Source organism: Dama dama, chromosome 29 (assembly GCF_033118175.1).
Source record: "Dama dama isolate Ldn47 chromosome 29, ASM3311817v1, whole genome shotgun sequence".
Lineage (NCBI taxonomy): Eukaryota > Metazoa > Chordata > Mammalia > Artiodactyla > Cervidae > Dama > Dama dama.
Genome location: NC_083709.1, coordinates 66,249,342 through 66,273,623, shown reverse-complemented (window position 1 = coordinate 66,273,623; position 24,282 = coordinate 66,249,342). Strand labels below are relative to the sequence as shown.

Sequence of the window (24,282 nt, the reverse complement as noted above, 5' to 3'; positions counted from 1 at the left end):
TGTCAGGCTTCCCTGTCCTTCACTATCTCCCGAAATTTGCTTATGTCCTTTGAGTCAGTGATGCTATCCAACCATCTCATCCTCTGCAGCCCTCCTTTCCTTTTGCCTTCAATCATTCCCAGCATTAGGGTCTTCTTCAATGAGTTGGCTCTTCGCATCAGGTGGCCAAAAGCCTATCTCCTCCCTTATGAACTGGAAATATGTAAGCGCCTTTAATGGAACCAAAAATCACAGACAGAATATGTTGGGGTGAAACCCCCAACAAGTGCCAAGCCTTTTACCTCTCAGGCTCAGTTGTGAGGAGAGTGCAGCACTAGGAATTATACCCAAGAAAAGAATAATCTAGAAGCCACTGACCCTCATGGAGCTGTAAAGGGTCTCTTTCCTTTATTCCATAGAAATACCATGATAGTCACCTCAGCCTTGTTCCAGTTTCTGGAGCAAATGCTCAAATGGGATTACACCTAGAAAAATATTCTCTTCCAGTAATCCAGCCAGCAAGTGCATGCCCTTCTCCATTAGATCAATCGTTTGATTCCCTTCTTAGCTCAACTCATAGCACCTGTTTGGAGGCAGGAGGCTAAATCAGATAACTTCTTAAGGTACCTTTCAACTCTAATTATAAACTAAGCCAAATTAAAACCTTGGGCCCAAGGGAAGGTCCCTATGCAGTGTGCTAATAAATGTCCTCCCTCTCAACATAAATACACAGATGCACACAGACACACACAGAAACACACACACACACACACCACCCCCCTATACTTCCAAGTGCCCGGCTTCTAACTGCCACAGTTAGAAGTCTGTAAGGATTGAGAACTTGCTGTAAATCTACCTCTTCTGAGGATGTAGGTTAGGGAGAGAGGGGAGGATTACAGAGAATTAGGAGAGTCAATTCCTACCTTGAAGGTTGAGTTCTTCAGATGCAGGGGTGGAGGATGCAGCAGTGGATAAAGAGACAGAGAGACAGAGCCTCCTAATGCTAGGTGGAGAGCAGCAAGGAGCAGGAAACCAAGACAGAGACAGTGAGCCAGGGGCGAGTGCTGAAAGGCCCAGCGTGGGCCGCCTACTCGGAGGACAGCTCTCAAGGGTATATCTGCAGAAGCAAGTTAGCTGGGACAGAAGGTCCCTATGCTTCCCCACTGCTCAGCGTGGTCGACCCTTTGCTCTTCTCTGGCTGCTCCTTTGGCTTCTAGCCTCTAGGAAGCGAAGCCAGAATGTTTTCTGCTTCCCCTCCCCCACGGCAGTGGACTGAGTCGTGCGGGGCGGGTAAGCTGCTCTCCAATCAGACTCTCGAAAGCTGTAAATAAAAGGCCACATATGCACAGTGAAGTAGGCTATGAGAAGAATCTAGATTGAATTACCACAAGCCAGTTGTGCAGACAGGGTGGGGGAGGTAGGAGAAAGAGAGAGCCGCCTAGCTGCCCTTCAAGGAAATATTCTCATTCAAACACACTCCACCCTCAGCAGGACTGCTAGAAACCATCAAAGCCTTGCTTCCTGGGAAACTATGTTCTAGTCTCACCCCAGTCTCAGCAGAGGGATCATAGTTTCCGAGACTCCTCAGTCAAGTCAAAAGCCTTTTCCCAGACGTGACTTATTTTCCAATAGACTTGAAATAACAGTCTCCAAGTCCAGCTCCCGACGCTTGGTCAAAGCACTGGGACTGCCTTACTAGCAGGCAGCAGCGAAGCCCATTTCTGCGTACCCAATACTGTATTTGCTTTGGTTCTAAGACTAAAGTGAGAGCAAACTGATATTTACTTTAAAAGCGTTTAAAGCAGGTGGCAAGGGTCTTGCCTGGGCCCAGAATAGTCAGGAGCCCAGGTTCTGTAATGATTCAGAGCACGGATTTTGGTGTTAACAGGTTTGGATTCAAATCGGACACGCTTCCTGCCAGCTGTGGGCTTCGGGAAGTTACTCGACTTCACTAAACTTCAGCTTCCTCATTCGCAAAAGTGTCATGATATTTTCCCTCAAAGGTTTGAGGGAGAATTGAGTAAGATATTACACGTAAGTGCCTGACACAAGGTAAGTACTCCGTCAGGGTTACTATTATTATTAGAGCTTTGTCAGATGACCAATGGAATCCTGACATCTCTTTCCTTTCCCAATTTCCCAGGGAACCTAAAGGCTCCAGATACAGGGAACTGGCAGGGCAAAACCTCTTCAAAAGAGCCAAAGGAACTGAAAAGAGTCTTTTTTCCCCCTCCTCCCTTGCGCTAGGACTGAATCAGTAAGCCTGTGCCCATTGCACTCTAGACTCATCGGCTGGCCGGCCCTAGGAACCTAAGGCTCTCCCAAACCAAAGATACTAATCTATCTCTAGTGTTACCTGTTGTGGGGCATGCTCCCAGACTGATGGTGCTTCTCCAGGGGCCCCAGATCAGATTCCAGTAGATGTAGGAAAGAAACAGTCTGATCCCAAGTTGGCAGGATAGGTCCGGCCAGGCTGTTGTCTGCCCATCACAGCTGCCTGTGAGGCCTATGGGTTAATAATAGCAACTCTGATGCTAGTGGATTAAGACAGCACTGTAGGAGGTGTTTATTTTTACACTCTGGCGTCAGTATCAAGTTCTACTGGTTACCGCCCAAATCTAGGGCAGCTTCCTGCTACAAGACTGGCCTCGGTCTTCTCCAGGATGCTGAGCTGCATTCTGGAGGAAATGAGCCTTGTTGAAAACAGTTTAGTATTAACAGGGACAGGGAAGGGGAAAAGGAACAAACAGAGCTGACCTAGGTCCAGCTGTCTAGTCCCCAATCTCTGGGACCAGGTGGACCTCAATTGACAGCTGTTGTTCACAGCATCCTCCTGAGTCAGGAAGGCCCTGGACAAGGGACCTAATATGTTGTTTACATTGTTTTGGAAGGGTGGGTGTATGTGTGTGTGTGCGCACACACACATACACACACACACACACACACACACACACACACACACACTGGTTGCACTGAAATGATCTGAATAAAATTAAGGAAAGACTGTTACTTAACTAAGCAGAAGCTCCGCCTCATCAGTCACAAGTCCCAGATTAGCGCTGTGAGTGCTGACCTTGTAAAAAAAAGAAAAAAACCCACCTGGGAAGGTTTTATAGGATATTTCAAAGAAAGGATGGTTAGGCTGGTCTTTATTTGATTTGCACAGTATTTTCAGCAGGTATATCAAATCCCTTGAAAAATCATTTGGCTAGAACTTCTTTCCTAGAAATGACACAATAGGATAGAATTACCAAGAAACCAGCTCTCATCCGGCCAGGAGTCAGTGCCTAGAAAAATCTTTTGCAAAGCCTCCTTCTCCCCCAAGGCATAGAGGTGGAGATCCAGGGACCTTACACTTTGAACACAGAATCTGGAACGCTGTGGTTATCCTGGTCACGTCCCTGAAAGGCAGTCCTAACACAGATTTCGTCTAGTCCCATCTGGCAGACAGGGAGGTGAGGAGGCTGGCAGCTGGACAGTGGATGTAAATAGATGGGTCTGGGCTACTGGGGGGTCATGTGCACCGCAGACTACTGTGGAATGTCAAAAATGTACCACGCACCAGGTAGGAATGCTGACGTGCAAAGAAAGCAGCAGCCAAGCACACAGTAACAGCGACTCCATCATCTTCCTGCCCAAGGCTGACTCACAGCCATTGTCAGAGACACAACATAGCAACATCATGAGGAGTAGGAAGGTAGGCTGGTGAACCACCCATTCAGTACATTTTTTCCTCCTGCCATTCAAGGCTTATCTACCTGGTCATCAGAACAATGCAGCCTCAGAATCAACCAGATTTGATGACTCAAGATATGCGGTTTGATCTCAGCTCCATCTGGAAGCTACTCATGCCTAGGATGGTGGCAGGATGCCCGGATAGGAACACTGCTTTCATTCTTGGCTTTTTCTCTGACTTGCTGGGTCATCTTGGGGCAGGGTACCTGTCCTCTTGAAGTTCTAGCTTTACCATTTGGAGAAGGGGCTAATTGTATCCACCTTCTGGTGAGATGGCAAGAAAATATTTGAACAATCAAATGATAAGTAGTAAGAATACAACTTGAGATTATCATATAAGTAAAGTAAGTCAGAAAGAGAAAGGCAAATATCATATGATATCACTTATATGGGGAATCTAAAATAGACACACATGAACCTACCTATGAAACAAACAGAATCACACATGTAGAGAACAGGCTGGTGGTAGCCAAGGGGGTGGGGGGTGGAGGAGGAACGCAGTAGAAGTTTGCGGTTAGTAGACGTAAGCTTTTATATATAGAATGGATAAACAACAAGGTCCTGCTGCAGAGCACAAAGAACTATACTTGATATCCTATGATAACCCATAATGGAAAAGAATACTAAAAAAGGAATATACATATATATGGGCTTCCCTGGTAGCTCAGCTGGTAAAGAATCTGCCGGTAATGCAGGAGACCCTGCTTCGATTCCTGAATCAGGAAGATCCCCTGGAGAAGGGATAGGCTACCCATTTCAGTATTCTTGGGCTTCCGTGGTGATTCAGAGAGTAAAGAATCCACTTCCAATGCAGGAGACCTGGGTTTGATCCCGGGGTTGGGGAGATTCCCTGGAGGAGGGCATGACAACCCATTCTAGTATTCTTGCCTGGAGAATCTCCATGGACAGAGGAGCCTGGCAGGCCCATGGGGTCACAAAGAGTCAGACACGACTGAATGACTAAGCACAGCACAGCATACTATATACACACACATATGTATATAAACTGAATCACTTTGATGAAGAGCAGAAATTAAAACACTGTAAATCAATTATACTTCAATAAAAAATAAATAGCAAGAAATGTAAATGCTATAAATTCTTCGGACCAAAGTATTTTAAAAATATGACTGTCACTCATGCATATAGTAGAGAGGCCTGGCCTTGCATATTTTTCTTCTTCTAGGTCACAGGGGCCATGTTGGGAAGTGAACCTGGCCTGTACTTGGAGGTACAGTTCTTTTCTTTCAGGCACATAATCCCTACCACTGGCTTGAGGAACAGTTGAAACAGTCAGGAATCTGCTTACCTAGATACAAGCTATTAATTTCCACTAATGTGTAATGGAGAAAGTAGAAAAATGCAAACAGAAAGAAATGCCTCTACTCATCCACTTGCTCCATCTAAAGGCCTGATAAAGCAGCGTCAATGAAAGGATATATTCCGCTGCTCCGTTAGAACAAAGGCAACAGTGTATTCTACACCCAGTACAAGGCTTCACTCTTTCCCTCTTTCCCACCCAACAATCATTAGTCTGCCAGGTCCCTGGCACTTTTGGAAAGCAGAAATAGAAATGTATTTGTCATTGATGCTGACACCTTTTTTTTCTGCAAGTGCCTACCCTAGGGTTCAAAACAGATTTTCCTGCATCCTGCAGCTTCTGGTGAGCTTTCAGGAAACCCTCCTTTCAGCAAACGCTGTCTGTAAAGGGCCAGACAGTAACTACTCAGGCTTTGTGGCCGTAAGATTCTGCCATATATTCCCTTCTTTTTTAAAAAAAAAAAACAATTCTTTAAAAATGTAAAAACCATTATCAGTGTAAATGTAAAAACCTTATAAAGTTATTCTGGCATGGACCATAATTTGCTGATTTCTATTCTGGACTTTAAAGGCCTCTCTATTCAAAATCTGTTTCTCAAAATTCTGACTCCGCTGGGCCTGCCTGGGGATCCTCTCTCCTCTTCCCACATGGCTGTTGCATACATTTCAGAGGCAGCTCCCCTCGAAGGAGCCACTGAGGAATGTGAAGGAAGAATTCTGAGTTTATTTGTATTGGAGCTGACAGACTGACTAATTCCCTTCATATAAAGTGCTTCAAAAACATCTGTGGAATTTAGCTTATTGCATTATCATTCTGGAGTGCAGACTGAGCCATAAACAGCCTTTATCTTTCTATTTCTATTTAATAATACTATCCCATGCCTCTACCAGGCCTTTTTCTTTTCTTCTTCTCCTGCTCCCCAGGTTCCAAACCCACACGTGAACTGACCTGGGTCTCAAGTCCTTCTCTCTTACCTATCCCTCCCATTTCTATATGTGGTATGGTTGTAGATAGCATGGGAACTATCAACAGTCAGATGACTTTGGATATAGTAAATATGGATGAAAAGCATGAGGAGAGAGGTGAGCTTATTTTGAGTAAAGACATAGAGCTGTAAATCTAGGCTCTATTACTAATAGTCAAAATAGCTTTGTAAACAGGGCTTAAACTACTACAAAAGCAACCTAAGGACAATGTGCAAAGAGTCAGGAATTACCAGAGTTATGCTGGAGAAGGGATAGGCTACCCAATCCAGTATTCTTGGGTTTCCCTTGTGGCTCAGCTGGTAAAGAATCTGCCTGCAATGTGGAAAACCAGGGTTCGATCCCTGGGTTGAGAAGATCCCCTGGAGAAGGGACAGGCTACCCACTCCAGTATTCTGGCCTAGAGAATTCCACAGACTGTATAGTCCATGGGGTCGCAAATAGTTGGACATGACTGAGCGACTTTCACTTTCACTACCTCACCACACAACATAGACTAGAAGGGAATGACTTGTAACTAAAGAATAATACTTACAGTGACAGTAGCCATTATTTACAATCTATTTGATATTTAGTATCTCACCTGATGTGAAGAGGTGACTCATTGGAAAGGACCCTGATGTTGGGAAAGACTGACGGCAGGAGGAGAAGGGGGTGACAGAGGATGAGATGGTTGGATGGCATCACTGACTCTATGGACATGAGTTTGAGCAAACTCCGGGAGATAGTGAAGGACAGGGAAGCCTGGCATGCTACACTTCATGGGGTGGCGAAGAGTCAGGCACAGCTTAGAGATTAAACAACATCAATAGTAATCTACCAAGCTACTGCTGTGCCAGATGTTTGCCTAATACTTCATTTGAGAGAAAAAGCAAAAGGTACAGGCAAATCCTTGTCTAAGCAAATCCTAATTCAGTGAGAAAGCTATGTGTCATTTTGAAAGACTCAAGTTACATTCAAAATTCTAAAATGCCTCATATCAGCTTGAGAAAATTATGGAAATAAGAACAATTGATATAGGAATATTCTTGAAAGTTGTGCCTATTTCATGTATAATTTAGAAATATAACTGGTCACACCTGAAAAAGGGAGAGTTTCTTGTATTTTTGTTTATCATAAATTAGCAGGCCCCTAAGTTCACAATAAGACGTTAAACTGATGGTTACCTTTATAAGAGAGTTAAGAATAAAAGAAATACATAAAGTACACAGGACTATATGACAAGGAAGTATATTATAACTGTTTATATACATTCTCTCTCCTCCTTGATTGCATGTTAAGGAAGAGACGGTCTTACTCATCTGTGCAGTCATTTAACCTAGCCTAGAGTCTGGCACATGGTTTAAAATGTTCCCTGAACTGAACTAAGGAGGAACTGAATCTTTACCAAACTAAATTGGGAAAATTTCTTTTTCCAGAGCAGAATTTGGTTCATTACAATTGTGGACATATTTACACACACTAAGTTCTACTCCTCCCTGGTGGGATGCGGGGTGCTGGGAGGACAGAGCTGGTACCGTGGCTGTGGCCTCTGGAACGTGCAGGGCGGGGATGCCCAGGTTCAGCTCGTCTCCCCGCATCCCAGCACTGCACTCCCTTCACTGCTAGTGGGAGCTGCAGCATGAGAACCAAAACAGCACGTTCCAGCCAGAAGGTCCAACAGCCTTCCTCTCTCTGTCTTTCGTCATCCCTCCCCGTTGAACCGCACCAGTCTTCAACTCTGCTTTGTGAGCTGCTGAGCCTCTAGGAAAGAATGCAGGATGTGCCTCAGAAAGTCCAGCACTAGCTGAGGAGCTGTTTGTTTTTTCCTACAAAAGGTCAGTCCGTGAAAGTTACATAAGACTCAGCTCCCTCACTGGGAGCTTTCCCAACTCCAGCTGGAGAGATTCCTCAAGCTGTTTAGAGTTCAGGAAAAGGGTTTGGAATTTCCTGATTGGCTAGCCTGCATTGGCGCCATCTCTGGGTAGCAATGGGGAGGTTCCCGCAGAGAACAAAGTAACTCTTGTGCTCTCACTGCCCCTCAATTGTGGCCCCTTTGGGTTCCCCAGGGGACAGGAAATAGCACGATTCATTTACAGTTAACATCTCAGGACAAAGATGAGCCCCACTACTAAAACCAGAGCCCCACTGCTAAAACTAGTGGCATCAAGTCTTTGAGGCTCCACCCAAAGGAGGCAGAACCTAGCGAGTCTGAGAGCTCACCCCAGAAGCACAACAAAGCTCTGGGAGGCCTTCCTCCCCTGCTTTGGGCAGATGTATAGAATTTGTTTGTAGCCCTGAGAACCTCAGATGCCAGTCTTGCCCACGGACTAGATGAATGAGCCAATAAACATTAACCGAGCAATTATGAATTTCAAGGCACCAGACTATGTGAACAAAGCAGGCCCGGGGCTGGCCTTCATATAGTGCTTACAGTTCACCTGGGGAGACTAAACAGACAACCAAGTAGCTATGAGCACACAAACTGTGAAGCAGGCCTTTGGAATGTGCTATATTCAAAGGATACACAGGTAATCCATAGGAGCCATCTCTGTCCACGGAAGCCGGTTAGCATATTTATTAAATCAGGGACCAGTTTATACTGAATTGGCAACCAAAATTATGCATTTTGGTTGAAAACTCTGGCCCTTTAAGTAGTCACTAGAATCTATCAATAACTTGCTCTCAGTTGAGTCCCATTTTTATTCCCATTCATTCTGCGGGAATTCAGTCCCTATTCACATCAAACACTTTTGTTTAAAGGCATAAGAACTCACTTCAACTAAGAAACTGCTGCTCATTTATAATGAAGAAACTGAACCCTGATTTGCTCTCTCCAGCTTTAGGCCAAGCACTTTTGTTTCATTCTGGTCAACATAGACCTTGACCTTGTGTGCATGCTCAGTCACGTCCTACACTTTGTGATCCCATGGACTGTCGCCTCCCAGGCTCTTCTGTCCATGGAGTTTCCCAGGCAAGAATACTGGAGTGGTTGCCATTTACTGCTCCAGGGGATCTTCCCAACCCAGGGATTGAACCCATGTATCTTGTGTCTCCTGAGTTGGCAGGCAGATTCTTTACCACTGTGTCACTTGGAAGGGAGCTAAGAAATGGCTGGTACATAACTCTGCTCCTGAGGACTAATTCTGGTGGGATCCAACATTCTGTTGATGGCTATTCGGCAGCTAGTTGCAATTTTGGTGTTCTTGCAGAAGACGAGCTCAGTCAGAATGGCCATCATCAAAAAGTCTAAAGACAAATTATTTGACTCCCCTCACTTCACCTGTACAGTGGGGCTAATAATACAGGGTGCTGGTGGAAGTTAAAAGAGAGAGAAAACATGTGGAACAGTGACTGGCATTTAGTGAACCTCAGTAAATAATTATAATGAATGTGAATCAGGAATGTCTTCTTTCCTTGAATCTAAATCCTTCCTATTGCCTCCTGAGGCTGCACCACTGTTCAATTTACCAATTCACAGCAGAGAACCTTGTCACTGTCATACCCAGTGCCTTTCAACAGGCACACCACCTCAAAAGCTTTAACCCTCATGGCTCTATTCTTTGTCCCCTAGGAGCTGGAAAGTGCCTCAATCCCAGGAAACATCACAAGATAACATACAGAGAAAGTCAGAGTGAATATGCAACTTATCTATGAATCAAGATTCTCCTACCCAGTGAATACAGGTACATGACTACCTGAATTACCAGAATTAGCAGAAGACAGTGAAGGTGAGTCCTCTACATAAATTCATGGGCTGACAAGATTCTCCTTAAAAGGTCTAATTATTTCCAAACATGTACCCCAGGAGATCCTATCCAAGTCCCAGAGCTTCTGCTGTAGAAAAGCCTCTCTAATCTATCCTCTCTTTTAATTCCTAAAATCAGTGCTCTACTTCTAGGCCCTCCTGAAATACCTCTTTTGAGGATTATTATTCAATCTTTGGGCAAAGATTCCTATTGGCTAGGAATAGAGACTATTGCTAGGAATACAGTGGTAAACAAAACAGATATTATCCCTACCCTCAGGAAGCTTACAATCTAGTGGAGGAATGCAATCACATAAATAAAAGTACAATTATGAAATGTGATAAATGCCTTGGAAATAAAGTGCAGAGTATTAAGAGGATCTGATTAAGACTGACGATGGATGTGATTAAGAGGTCAGGGAAGGCCTTTCTGGTAACTTGTGAAGGTCTCTCTGTAAATTAAATGTTGAGCCTGAAATGTTAGCCGAAAGGAAGTTAAACAGGTGAAAAAATGGGGACAACATTCCAGGCAGAGGGAATGACATGTGTGAAAGGCCCTGAGGTAAGAAAGTGGTTGGTATCTTAGAAAAACTGAAAGAAAACAGTGTCGTTGAAAGTGTCCATCATATTTGGCAACCAGGAGTCCACTGATGATCTTGACGTAAACAGTTTCAGGGGAGTGGTTAGTGGAAATGAAAGTAGACTGCAGAGGGTGCAAAAGTGAATGGAAAATCCAGTAGATTGGCGGGGTGGTCAACAAAGGTCGGCTGTTACAGTAGCAAGACAGGCACTACCCAGAGGGTGATGTGGTGTCAGGGGATTTATTTTAAAAAGTATGCACATGGTTAGAAAGTTAAAAGTGAAAGGGCTTCCCTTGCGGCTCAGCTGGTAAAGAATCCACCTGCAATTGGGGAGACCTGGGTTAGATCCCTGGATTGGGAAGATCCCCTGGAGAAGGAAAAGGCTACCCACTCCAGTATTCATTGCACTATAAAGCTTACGATGAATAATATAAATCCACAGCTCCATCCCCTTCTATCTCTGTGTCATTTCCCACTACTTTCAAGTCTTTTAGCTGTCTCATCTGGCATTTATGTGCATGTTTATAAATCACACACATATTTAATTATTTCTTAATTTTAAACATTCCTTTTTCACTTCCTACATCCACCTTCCTCACACTTTCTGATTCAATTAATATCCAGTGGTTGCTATGACTTGGTATAGCAAATAAGAGTTTGTTGTTGCTGAGTCACTTAGTCATGTCTGACTCTTTGCAACCCCGTGGACTGCAGCACGCCAGGCTCCCCTGTCCTTGATCTCCTGGAATTTATTCAAACTCATGTCCATTGAGTCAGTGATGCCATTCGACCATCTCATCCTCTGTCCCCGCCTTCAATCTTCCCAGCATCAGGGTCTTCTCTCATGAGTCAGCTCTTCGCATCAGATGACCAAAGTATTGGAGCTTCAGCTTCAGCATCAGTCCTTCTAAGGAATATTCAGGTTGATTTTCTTTAGGATGGACTGGTTTGATCTCCTTGCTGTCCAAGGGACTCTCAAGAGTCTTCTCCAGCAACACAGTTTGAAGGCATCAATTCTTTGGCACTCAGCCTTTTTTGCTGTCCGCAAAGAGTGACACAACTCAGCAACTTTCACTCACTCACTCACTTTTCTCCTGTCCAGCTCTCACATCCATACATAACTACTGGAAAAAATGATAGCTTTGACTATATGGACCTTTGTAGGCAAAATAATGTCTCTGCTTTATAACATGCTGTCTAGATTGGTCATAGCTTTTCTTCCAAGGAGCAGGCGTCTTTTAATTTCATGGCTGCAGTCACCATCTACAGGGATTTTAGAGCCCAAGAAAATAAAGTCTATCACGGTTTCCATTGCTTTCCCATCTATTTGCCATGAAATGATGGGTTGTAACTTTAATACTTGGCTCTCTTTAGTTTAGTTTTCTATATATTTATCCCTAATTCTTCCCAAATTCTCTAGCAGAACTGTAAAAATTGCTCTCAATCTAATTTTCCAAACAGTCAAACATAGTTCCTTTTTTTTTTTCCTGGACCATAATCCTTCTGGAACTTTCTGTTCTCCTGATACATTCTGAACTGACTCTCTCTATGGCTTACAATACCACTATCATGCTGGACTTCTCTTTATCCTCATCCTAGGAATTTTCTTTGCTTCTCTTCTCTTAGTTGCCCTGTGTTCTAGATCCCATGATTTCTTCTTTCTTGTTTATATTCTCATTTTGCTGAAGCATATTGTGTAATAGCTTTCTAAGAAAGGATACATAGTAGGAATATTTTTATAATGAGTATCTGAAAGTATATATTTTAAACTCTCACAGTTGATAATTTGGCTGAGCATAAAACCCTAGGTTAGAAATCAATTCCTCTCATGAATCTGAAAACACGGCTCACTGCTTACTAATTAGATTCCATTCTTGTTGAGTACAGTGCCATTCTGATTTCTGATGCTTGTATGCAAACTTAAAAAAAAAAAAATACCGGTTTAAAATTTCTCTATATCCCTAGTGTTCTAAATTTTCATGACGAGTTACCCTAGTGGTATGGTATTGCTATTGGTTGTGCTGGGCACTCAGTGGGCCCTTTTGATTTGGAGACTTCTTTAGTTCTAGGAAATACACTTGTCCTCTTTCCTTTTTCGTAACTTTGTCTCCACTGACATTGAAGGTTTAGAAAGAGAGGAATTAAACGATGAAGCAACATCCTTGAGAAGTAGTTAGGCGTTCAAATTTTCTATATTTCTATTCTCTTAAAAAATTTTTAAGTATACAGGCAATATTGCTAACCATAAGCATAATGTACAGCAGATCTCTAGAACTTATTCATCTTGCATAACTCAAACTTTATACCAACTGAACAGCATCTCCTCATTTCCCCCACTCCCAGCTCCTGGCAACCACTATTCTTTTTCCTATATCTATGACTTTGACTATTTTAGACGCCTCATATAAATGGAATCATGCAGTATTTATCCTTCTGTGACTGACTTATTCCCTTGAAACTAAGATCATAATAGGAAAATGGGCAGGATATGAGCAAACATTCCATAGAAGAGGAAACAGAATATAGCTAATAAGCATACACTAAGATTTAAAACACTATTAAAACATTACCTTTTGTTCATCAATTATCAAACAAAATAGTAATAGTTAATCCTGGTGAAGACAACTAAAACAGGCGTTTTTACACTGTCAATAAAAGCATATTTGGGTACCTTCATATTCAGGTTGGGGGAAAATGTATATATATATACCCAGTCTTAAAAATATTCAAATCCTCTAACTCCACCTCCAGAATTCTATACTAAAGAAATTATCAAAGATTTTTTTTATAAGGTTATTAATCTGAACATTTTTCAGAAAAGAGAAAGCTATTTTTTAGAAACCTCAAATGTTGAACATTTGTGTTAAGTAAATTATGGTAAATTCAAACAATGGATTTATTACCTAACTATTAAAAATTTGGTTTCCAAAAACTGTTCAATGATATGTTGTCATTTTATACTTGTCTGTATTTTTCTAGATTTTCAACAGTGAAAATATATTTCACCTATAATTACGGAAAGAGACAAACACTTTCTCAGAAAATATTTTTAAACAAAATAGACAAGATTTGTTTGTTTCAAAGGAAAATATCATAGTATCCTTCATTTTGTCTGTCTCCATAAAAACACAGTTAAGTTTAAACATTTTCTAGGCTAAAATCTGAGCAGTGAATAGCATTTCTTTGGACTGTATTCTCCACAATCTCTTAATCTTAAATGAGTAATAGGTTTATAAACCTAATCTCTACAGGAAGAAACACAGTGTGGAAAGTATATGCCATAAATCACACTCTTAGTGGCACTATTTGGCTTTTGATTCCTGGGTCTTATGCATTAGAGCCTTTTCTTTCAAAACCAAAACAAAAACCTTTATGTTGACTAAATCTGAGAACCACTGATCAAGAAGCTGAGACTAGAGTTTGGGTCTAACAGTAGTTCTACTCAAAGCGTAGTCTATGGACCAGTAGAATCAGCCTCTCCTGGGAATTTATTAGACTGGTAAATGGTTGGACTTACTGAATCAGAATTTCAGGAGTGGCAAGTGATTTTTATGCAGCCTCAAGTTTAAGAATTAACACATATCTAGAGGAAATTAAGAAAAGAGGCTAATAGTATGCAAAGGGAGGGAGGTACAGAGCCCATCCAATGTTCAATATCTATATATATTTAAAGCATATACATTATTATAAAATATTCTAAAAACAAACTTTTTCCATACTATAAACTAGAAGTTATGGCTAGAAAGTATTTTCTTGGCTTTGGACTAGAAAAGGTAGACAAACTAGCATAGGTCTTGGATCAAAGGGTAAAAGGAATCTATAATTCATTCCTGGTTCCAGACAGCTCATTAAAATAAGGCTAAGCGTTTCACATAGGAATTTAGGAACTGTATGTATGTATGCAGTAAATATTCTGGCTATATTTCTGTCAAACCATGAATGGTTACTGGCAGGTGGTCAGCTGAAGATGATGGGATCTTCACTTCTTTCAACCTCTTTCCACTTTGGAGTCATGACTCAGAAGGCAAAACTCAGTAGTCACCGTGACTGGCTTCAAGTGTGCTTTACAGAGCCCTCCCATTGACAATGAAAGGGAAGTGAATGGGATGGAGAGGAAAGGAGGGAGAGGTGAACAGGTTAGACTCTACTTCTCCCAACCCCTTGCCTTCAAAACAGTTCAGCCTTTACCTTTTTGTGTCCACTTATCTGTGGAATATACTTGAACAAAGATCTCCCCTCTAAAAAACATTTTAAAAATTTCTATTCTCTACTACATATTCTCAACAACCCAATAAAAAGCCACAGCTTAACAAGGAGCTGTTAGTGCTCCTCCTTAACTATCTATCACCACCACCTGGCTGTCAAAAGTGCTCATGACGCATAATGGGCAGGTGGTCTTGCTTCCAGGACTCCCTTCTCCAGCCACTATCATTAGGGATGAACAAACTAACAATGTTGCAAGTTGCTGTGTTGGATGTGAGGCTAAGCATATCACAGAGCGCAGCCTATGAACTGAGCTTGACATTACACTATCTAAGGAGTTAAAGGCTGGGGACTGCTGTTCCAAACAACAGTAATTTAAACATTGCTGTCTCATGTATACATGACTGTATAAGGAACATTCCACACCTTAGTGGCTTACAACAATGACGATTATATCTCACAGTTTTGTGAGCTGGCTAAGGGTGGTTTTGCAGTTCCAAAAGATGGGTTCTGGAAATGTTTTCAATAGAAGCAGAATAGCCCTGTCCCACCTAACAAGAGAAGTCCTTCAAAGCAATCTCCTTGGGAGACAATTCACCCAGCAATGCTCCTATTCAAAACATTTCCAGAACCCATCTTTTGAAACTGCAGAAAATCCCTTAGCCACCTCACAAAACTGGATATAGTCATTGTTGTAAGCCACTAAGTTGTGGAATGTTTGTTAAACAGTAATATATAAGCGAGACAGAAATGTTTAAATTACTATCCTTTTGGAACAGGAGACAAAAAGGTGGTTCCCAACCTTTCTGGCACCAGTTTCATGGAAGTCAGTCTTTCCATGGACCTGGGGGATGGGGTGGTGGCTATGGTTTCAGGGTGATTCCAGAGTATTATATTTATTGTGCATTTTATTTCTATTGTTATTACATCAGCTCGACCCTCAGATCATCAGGCATTAGATCCTGGAGGTTGGGGACCCTGATGTGAAGGATATTTAAAACGAAATGATCAGCCTCGCAGAAAAACTTCAGCTATCTAGAACCTTCAGAGACTAGGTTGGTCTGATAATAGTTTGGCTGTATCTTTTTAAAAACTGTATTTCTTTGGCTGCTTCACGTTTAGCTGGGGCACATGCGGGTCTTTTTTTGCAGGGCTCAGGTCCCTTTTTAGTTGAGGCTCTAGGGCTCCAGGGTGTGCGGCTTCAGGGGCTGTGCGGTGCGGACTTCGTTCCCCAAGCAGAGATCAAACCCACATCCCCTGCACTGTAAGATGGACTCTTAAACACTGGGCCACCAGGGAAGTCCCTGGCTGCATCTTTAAATAAACAGATCCTTGTTATCCTTCAGATAACAAGAAAACAACATTTTGGAAGTGAAACAACTCTCAGATGAATGGGAACAGCAGTGGGTTCCCAATTCTCTCATCTGGAATTTTTGCTTTTTTCCTTGGGGTCTTCTGAATCCTATCTATACTGACGTTAGGAATACTCTGATCTTTCTTTTACCTGAACATGAGTAAAAACCAATTTTCTATTTTTCCCTAGGGACACTAAATATAAGGTTCTATTTTCTTTCTTAAAATAATTATACAAGAAAAGAAAGGAAGTACAAAAGTATAAAAACAGATAAACAAGTTAAATATAGATTTTAGGATCCTAAGATAAACTTAAGTATAAACTTTGGATCCTAAAATAACTAAATCTAGCCAGAAGTTGGCTGACTCTTTTTCCCCCTCCACCCAGTTATCAACTCGTCGTCCTTGACCACAAGATCTCACACAAGAAGCCAAAAACAGCATACATTTCAGAGCTCAAAGTCTCATCTTCCAGGAATTCCAGAGAACAGCAATTTTCTGCTTTAAGTATCAAGAATAATGTTTTAAAAACTTAGGTATTTCGGTAAAACCTTTAAGATGTACACTTTTACTTACACACTTTTGTTTTATACACAGTATATAGACTATAACCTAACTTTTCTTTGGTGACTCTGTGCTGCCAATGCAGGGGACCTGGGTTCAAACTCTAGTCGGGGAACTGGATCCCACATGCCCCAACCAGGAGTCTGAGAGCAGCAACTTAAAGATGCCACGTGTTGCAACTGAGACCTGGAGTAGCCAAATAAATAAATAAGTATTTTAAAAATAAATAAATAAGGATGAGAAAAAAATTTTAAATCAGTTTAGTGTTTCTAGACAAAATAATGAACAATCTGAAAAGTAAATTAAGAAAATAATTCCATTTACAACAGCATCAGCAAGAATAAAATACTTAGGAATAAACTTAACCAAGAAGGTAAAGACTTGTACACTGAAAACTATAAAATGCTACTGGAAGAAATTAAAGAAGTAAGTGGGAAGATGTCATGTGTTCATGGATCATAAGACTTAATATTGTTAAGATGTCAATACCTGCAATATGTGACACCTGCAATATGGATGGATATTATGCTAAGTGAAATAGGCTAAAACCACAGAATGACAAATACTGCCCAATTCCACTTATATCAGGAATCTAAAATAGTTAAATTCATGAATCAAAGAGTAGAAGGATGGTTGACTGGGGGAGAGGGAAATGAGGAGTTGTTGTTCATTGGGTATAAAGTTTCAGTCAAGCAAGATGAATAAGCTCTAAAGATATGCTGTAAAACAATATACCTACAATCAACAATATATTGTAAACTTAAATTTGTTAAGAGGGTAGATCTCATGTGAGGCTTCCCTGGTGGCTCAGATAGTAAAGAATCTGCCTGCAATGAGGGAGACCAGGTTCAATCCCTAGGTTGGGAAGATCCCCTGGAGAAGGGAGTGGCTACCCACTGCGGTATTCCTGCCTGGAGAAGCCCATGGACAGAGAAGCCTGGTGGGCTACAGTCCATGTGGTCGCAAAGAGTTGGACATGACTAAGCAACTAACACTGTGTTCTTTCTATAAAATAATGAAAAGATGTCAACTGTCCAAAGCAATCCACAGATTCAATGAGATCCCTTTCAAAATCTTAATGATAATTTTTACAGAAATAGAAAAACTCATTCTAAAATTTGTATGAAATCACAAGGGATCCTGAATAGATAAAAAAAAAAAAAATCTTGAAAAACAGAACAAAGTTGTAGAATTTATACTTCCTTACCACACAGCCTACAGTTATCAAAAGAGTAGGGTACCACCTCATGAGGGTCAGAACAGCTATCATTAAAAGTGGGGACTTCCCTGGCGGTCCAGTGACTGAGATTCTATGCTCCCAATGCTGAGTGCCAGGGTTCAATCCCTGGGTGGGGAACTAGGTCCCACATGCATAACTAGGAATTCACATTCTGTAACTAAGACCTGGTGCAGCCAAATAAACAAACAAAAGAATTTTTTTTTTTTTTAAGTCTACAAGTAACAAATGCTAACAAATGGTGAAAGGAACCCTCCCACACCATTAATGGGAATGTAAGCTTGGGCAGTCACTGTGGAAAATGGTATGGTGGTTCCTCAGGTTCTATTCTAAAAATAGAATTAGCACAAGAGTTGAAAGTGTTAGCCTCTCAGTCGCGTCTGACTGTTTGTGACCCTATGGACTATAGCCCGCCAGGCTCTTCCGTCCATGGGATTCTCTAGGCAAGAATACTGGAGTGGGTTGCCATTGCCTTCTCCAGGGGATCTTCCCGACCCAGGGATCGAACCCAGGTCTCCCGCATTGCAGGCAGACACTTTAACCTCTGAGCCACCAGGGAAGCCCCATGAAGTACTTACTCAGTCATAAAAAAGAAAAAAATAGGGACTTCCCTGCTAGTCCAGTGGCTAAGACTATGAGCTCTCAATGCAGGGGGCCCAGGTTTGATCCCTGGTCGGGGAACTAGATCCCACATGCCACAGCTAAAAGATTTCATGTGCCGCAACTAAGACCCTGTGCAGCTAAATAAGTTAAATAAATAAAAACAAAAAAAAAAAAAAAAAAAGAAAAAAATAATGCCATTTGCAATAACATGGATGCAACTAGAGATTATCATACTAAATGAAGTAAGTCAGAAAGATAAAGAGAAATACCATATGATATCACTTATATGTGGAATTGAAACTATGACACAAATGAATCTATCTAAGAAACAGAAGAAGCAAAATCAGGGGCATAGAGCGTAAACGGGTGGTTGCCAAGGTGCGGGGGGTGGGAGGGGTGGACTGGGAGTTTGGGATTAGCAGGTGCTAACTGGTATGTACAGAATGGATAAACAACAAGGTCCTACTGTACAGCACATGGAACTGTATTCAATATCCTGTGATGAACCATAATGGAAAAGAATATGAAAAAGAAAGTATATATATGTATAACCAAGTCACTTTGCTGAATACTGTAATTCAACTATACGTTAATAAAAAAATAAATTAAAAAAAAAAAGAGGGTGGTGCTGGCATAAAGACAGACATAGAGACCAATGAAAGAAAATAGAAAGCCTAGAAATAAACCTGGCATATCTGGTCAATTGATACTCAACAAGAATGGCAACACTATTCAAAGGGGAAAGGATAGTCTTCAACAAATGGTGTTAGGAAAAATAGATATCCACATGCAAAAGAATGGGCCCTTATCTTACACACCATACAAAATTTAACTCAGAATAGATCTAGTCCTACCCATAAGAGTTAAATTTATTCAAGAAAACTTAGAAGAAAACATAGGGAAAGAGCTTCATGACAGATGAATGGATAAAGAATAATTGAATTTGGCAATGATTTATTGGCTACAACACCAAGAGCACAGACAAATAAAGAAAAAAATAGGTAAACAGGACCTCATCAAAATTTAAAAATTTTTGTGTATCAAAGAATCACAAAAGAGGCAACCCCATGAAACTGGAGAATATATTTTCAAATCATAATATCCGATAAGGGACTTCTATCCTAAAAATATAAAGAACTCTTACAATTCAACAATAGAAAGATATAACCCAATTAAAAACAGGCAAAGGATTTCTAATCGACTTTTCTTCAAAGAAAATATAAAAACAGCCAATAAGCACAAGAAAAGATACTAAACATCACTAGCCATTAGAAAAATGCAAATCAAAACCACAATGAGATACCACTTCAGACCCATTAAAGTAAGTAAAGTCACTCAGTTGTGTCCAACTCTTTGCAACCCCATGGACTGTAGCCTACCAGGCTCCTCTGTCCCTGGGATTTTCCAGGCAAGAGTACTGGAGTGGGTTGCCATTTCCTTCTCCAGGGGATCTTCCCGACCCAGGGATCGGACCCAGGTCTCCAGCATTGCAGGCAGACGCTTTACTGTTTGAGCCACCAGGGAAGCCCTCAGACCCATTAGGATGACTATTATTTTAAAAAAACAAAACACAAAATAAGTGTTGGCAAATTTGTGGAAAAACTGGAATGCTTTACATTGCTGGTGGGAATGTAAAATGGTACAGCCACTGTGAAAAATGGTATGCAGTTCCTCAAAAAATTAAATGTAAAACTACCATATGACTCAGCAATTCCATTTCTGGATATATATCCAATGGAATTGAAAACAGGGATTCATATCTGTACACCAATGTTCAAAGCAGTTTTATACACAATAGCTAAAAAGTGGAAGCAACCGAAGCTTTTATGTGGATAAAAATAATGTGATATATACTTACAACGGATATTATTCAGCCTCAAAAAGGAAGGAAATTGGGATGCAAGCTACCACATGGATGAACCTTGAAGACATTTTGTTAAGTGAAATAAACCAGTCACAAAGAGACAAACATTGTATGATTCAGTTTACACGTAGCACCGAGAGTAGTCAAATCATAGAGAAAGAAAGTAGAATGGTGGTTGTCAGGGGCTGGGAGAAGAGGAAATGAGTTATTGTTTAATGAGTATGCAGTTTCAGTCTGAGAAGATTAAAAAAAAGTTCTGGAGATGGATGGTGGTGATGACTGAACAACAATGTGAATGTATTTAATGACACTGAACTGTATCTTTAAGAACTGTTTAAATAGCAAATTTCATGTTATATATATTTTACCACAACTTAAAAAAAAGAATAAATGTAATACCAGAGAGATTCTGCTATGAGTTATAACTTTTCATTAGAATGCATCCCATTCCCCACTCTCACCCCCTGAAGTCAATCTCGGAGCAATGTTTATATGTGGTCATTCAAAACAATACACTCATTTTGCATGACAGACTCATTTGACAGGAACTACAATATCATATGTCAGTGTTTGAGTGGGTGTTTTCTGGGTAACCTCAACACTGATCAACTAGACTATCTCTACGGAGCCTGCCCTTACCCTAACATCAGTGAGCCATCTCGGTCAACTGACTTTTAGTAAGTGCTCGGTCATTGTGTATAAGTAACAGAAAAAAAGGGTGAGTTATTGTCCTAAAGTTGCACAGAGAAAAATAGAACACATAAACCGTCCCATGAACTAGGGAAGCAAATAAAAATACAGGATACTCTGTTATTTATCTGAAATTCAAATTTAACTTGCTATCCTGTATTTTATCTGGCAATGCTCTGCCATATCAGAAGTGAAGAGAAAATAAATAATCCAGAGTGTTTTGGGGATACTGAGGTCTTAACAGGGACCTAGACAGTGTAGTGTACAAAAGCCCATTAAAAACATATTGGTTAGCCAAAAAAAAAAAAAATTAAAAGTACTGGTCTCTAGACTCCATGCTTAATTCTGCTCAGGAGCCCCTTTCTGCTTTGGGTATCTGTGATCCAAGACTTACTTTCTAAAGTTACAAAGTCAGAGAATGGGAGAAAGAAAAAGTAGAGGATAAACCAAAGCTAGAAATGAGTGAGAACATACCCAGCTTCCAGTTAGGAAGGCCTGGCCTCAAAAAGGGACCTTAGACACTTAACATAAAAATCAGAGGAAATCAGATTTTGACCTGGCTCAAAGCAGAAGAGAAACAATGATGGTAAATGCTCTATAGCCATACAGTAGGAGGGACATGCAGAGAGTCGAACATGACTGAGCACATATGTGAGTGAGGAGGGACTGGCAGAGCAAAACACCAGAGACAGTGGTGGGATCTCCCAATTCCCTGAAACCATTACCATTACTAATTTCCACGGAGCCCCCCAAGAAACTCCAGTCACAGTTTTTACCTACTAATGCTCTGAATTGACAATTTCTAACTGTGGTGCTGGAGAAGTCTCTTGAGTGTCCCTAGAACAGCAACGAGATCAAACCAGTCAATCCTAAAGGAAATCAAGCCAGAATATTCATTGGAAGGACTGATGCTGAAGCTCCAATACTTTGGCCACTTGATGCGAAGAGCTGACTCATTGGAAAAGACCCTGATGCTGGAAAGACGGAGGGCAAGAGGAGAAGGGAGCGACAGAGGATGAGATGGTTGGATGGCATCACTGACTCTATGGACATGAGTTTGAGCAAGCTCAGGGAGATAGTGAAGGACAGGGAAGCCTGGTGTGCTACAGTTCATGGGGTTGCAAAGAGTCAGACATGACGTAGTGACTGGACAACAACAGTGACAACAATACCGCTAGTAGTCAGGCAACTACTTATAAACTCCCGCAGCTTTGAAACTATTGTTAATCAGTCAGCAACATCATCTCTTTCCCCACGGACCCTGGGCCAAAACGGAGATCGCCGAACCCTGTCTTAGCTTCAGGAAATTGAACCTGTTCATGTTATCCTCTTAGGAATCAACAAAAACAGATTTCAGGCTCTCTGTTCTTTGAGAATCCCATCTTTAAAAGGCCTGTGTTCTTGTTTATTACTGACACTGTTCAGACAGTGGTAATCCCTGCCTGATGCTGGCCTACTGAGATATAAATGGCTCATATGGCCTGTTCATACTATAGTAGCATTTAGGAATCTTTGATAAGTCTCACACTAGGCCAGGCTGGGATGTCTCCCCTCTCCAGTGGAGGAAGGGGGAGGCGAGGTATCGGGTAAAGTAACTGAGGTCATTCCTCCAACCTGTCCTGAAGCACCAGCTGATCAGGTACACTGAATCAGGTTTGAAGGATGTGGCTAGCCTCCACAATTCTTCAGGAGAGGGAGCAGTTAGTCTCCAGGGCAAAAGGAGGGGGGGGGTCACCTGGGTAAAGCTCTTTAAAAGATTATCTGGGCAGCCACTGAAGGACTGACCAATAAAAATTTCTGCAGCCTTGGACCTTAATTTTTTCTTTTTGGTAAACATAACATAAAGGTAAAACAGCTAATAAAAAGAAGCTTCTATGTAAATGAAATTAGATGCATGAACTGAGAGACTATGTTCAGTTTTATGCTCCCACCGTGAGCACGGTAAGTAATCCCCAGACGCCCTTGCTTTTTCCCCCCATTCATGTAACTAGTGACACGTCTTGCCATGAAACACTGCCTCACAATCTCTGCATTGGTTTCATTCATTCACTCACCTATCAAATATTTACCGAGTCTCCCATGTGCCAGGCACTGTGCTGGGCACGGGAGATAAAAACGAATCGTGTAGGGTCCTTGCCTCCAGGGCAGCCCCCAGGTGTCCTCAGGGCCAGCCTGGCATCGCAAGGCAGCCCTGGGCAACGGGATCATGGTACCCTTTGCAGCAGGTAAGAGCGGTTGCAGGGGGCTGGCAAAATGCCAGGCCACAGGTTTTCCCAAGGTAAAACTGGATGTGAGCGAGCGATCCCAGCCCGGCTCAAACAGGCATCAAGGTGGGAACCAGGGGCCAAAGGGGCGGAGGGCGCAGAGGACCCGGCGTGCAGAGGACTCCCGCCGCGGTCGCCCGGCTGGGTGCTGAGAGGCCACGCGCGCTCCTCCAGGGCCGTCACAGGAGATGTGGGGACAACGATGGCCCCTGGGCGCGAGTCAGCTGAGGGGGTGTCTCGAAGGGACAGTTTGAGGAGACGGTTGGGGTGGATCTGGGGTGACGGCCCGAAGGATGGCTTGTCCTGGGTGACTGAGGATTCAGTGGATGGCGGAACTGAAGGGCTAGGACTGAAGATGAGGTTGGTCCAGAGTGTCAAGCAAGACCGAAGGGTGGGGCTGACGGGACGAGGCGGGAGGGCTGAAGGGAAGGGAGGGCGCGCTAAGGACTGGATAGATGAGCGAGCTGAGGGCCCTTCTCCCAAGGGATCACTTGGAACGCAAGGACAGCGGATCTCCGGGATCTCGCCTGCCCCAAAGACGCGTCCTACCTGGTTTCTCGCCTCGGCGTGGTCCTACCGCGCAGGCAGCGGCGGCGTCTCGCGCCCTGCAGGGGTCGCGTTGCAGCCGGGGACAAGCAGTCGTCCCCCTTCTCTCAGACAGCTTGGTAACGCCCGGTCCTCCCCTGCAGCTGTGGCGCCGATGGTCCGATCTGAATTGCCCTCAGGCCGCCCCTTAGGATGGCCCGTGGTTCGGCCCGCTGGGCCAGTGCGGGTGCTCGCCCGCCTCCCGGCTCCCTCTGCATTGAGCGCGGCGAGTCACGCGCAGTGCTTTCCCGCGAGGGCAGCGGCCGAGCTTCCGCCGTGGCCCCGCCTTCTGCGGCCTGCGCCCCGCCCCTTCGGGGTGGTGCGGGCGGAGCGGCTGGGCTGTGCTGGGACCCAGAAAACCCTCGCGCGCGGCTTAACTGGCGTGTGCAAGGCAGGTGCATTTGCGCATCCGCCATCGCCTAAAGGAGCGATTCTCTGCCTGACACCGCAGTAGAACCTCTTGGGAAAAATAGAAAAACAAAACTAAAGCCTGACCTCAGCAGAGACCAATTGATCCAGAAGTACGGGTAGGGTGGAGAAGGGGTTGGGTGGTGCCCAGCCTTGATATTTTGAAAAGCACCCCAGCATAGCCA

At 42.6% G+C, this 24,282-nt stretch overlaps 1 protein-coding gene across 3 annotated transcripts in view; it reads right to left on the bottom strand.

Annotated features, from left to right (window-relative positions):
• Positions 1-23,935, bottom strand: part of RUSC2 (RUN and SH3 domain containing 2) — a 56,833-nt gene extending 32,898 nt beyond the window's left edge. The window contains exon 1 of one of the 3 annotated variants that reach the window (XM_061132976.1): positions 23,654-23,935. The gene's annotated coding sequence lies outside the window, so the exon portion shown is untranslated. Of the gene's footprint in view, positions 1-902; positions 1,165-23,653 lie in introns of those variants that run through there. The other 2 variants (XM_061132979.1, XM_061132978.1) reach the window with 2 other exon arrangements.
• Between the last annotated feature and the right edge of the window lie 347 nt (positions 23,936-24,282).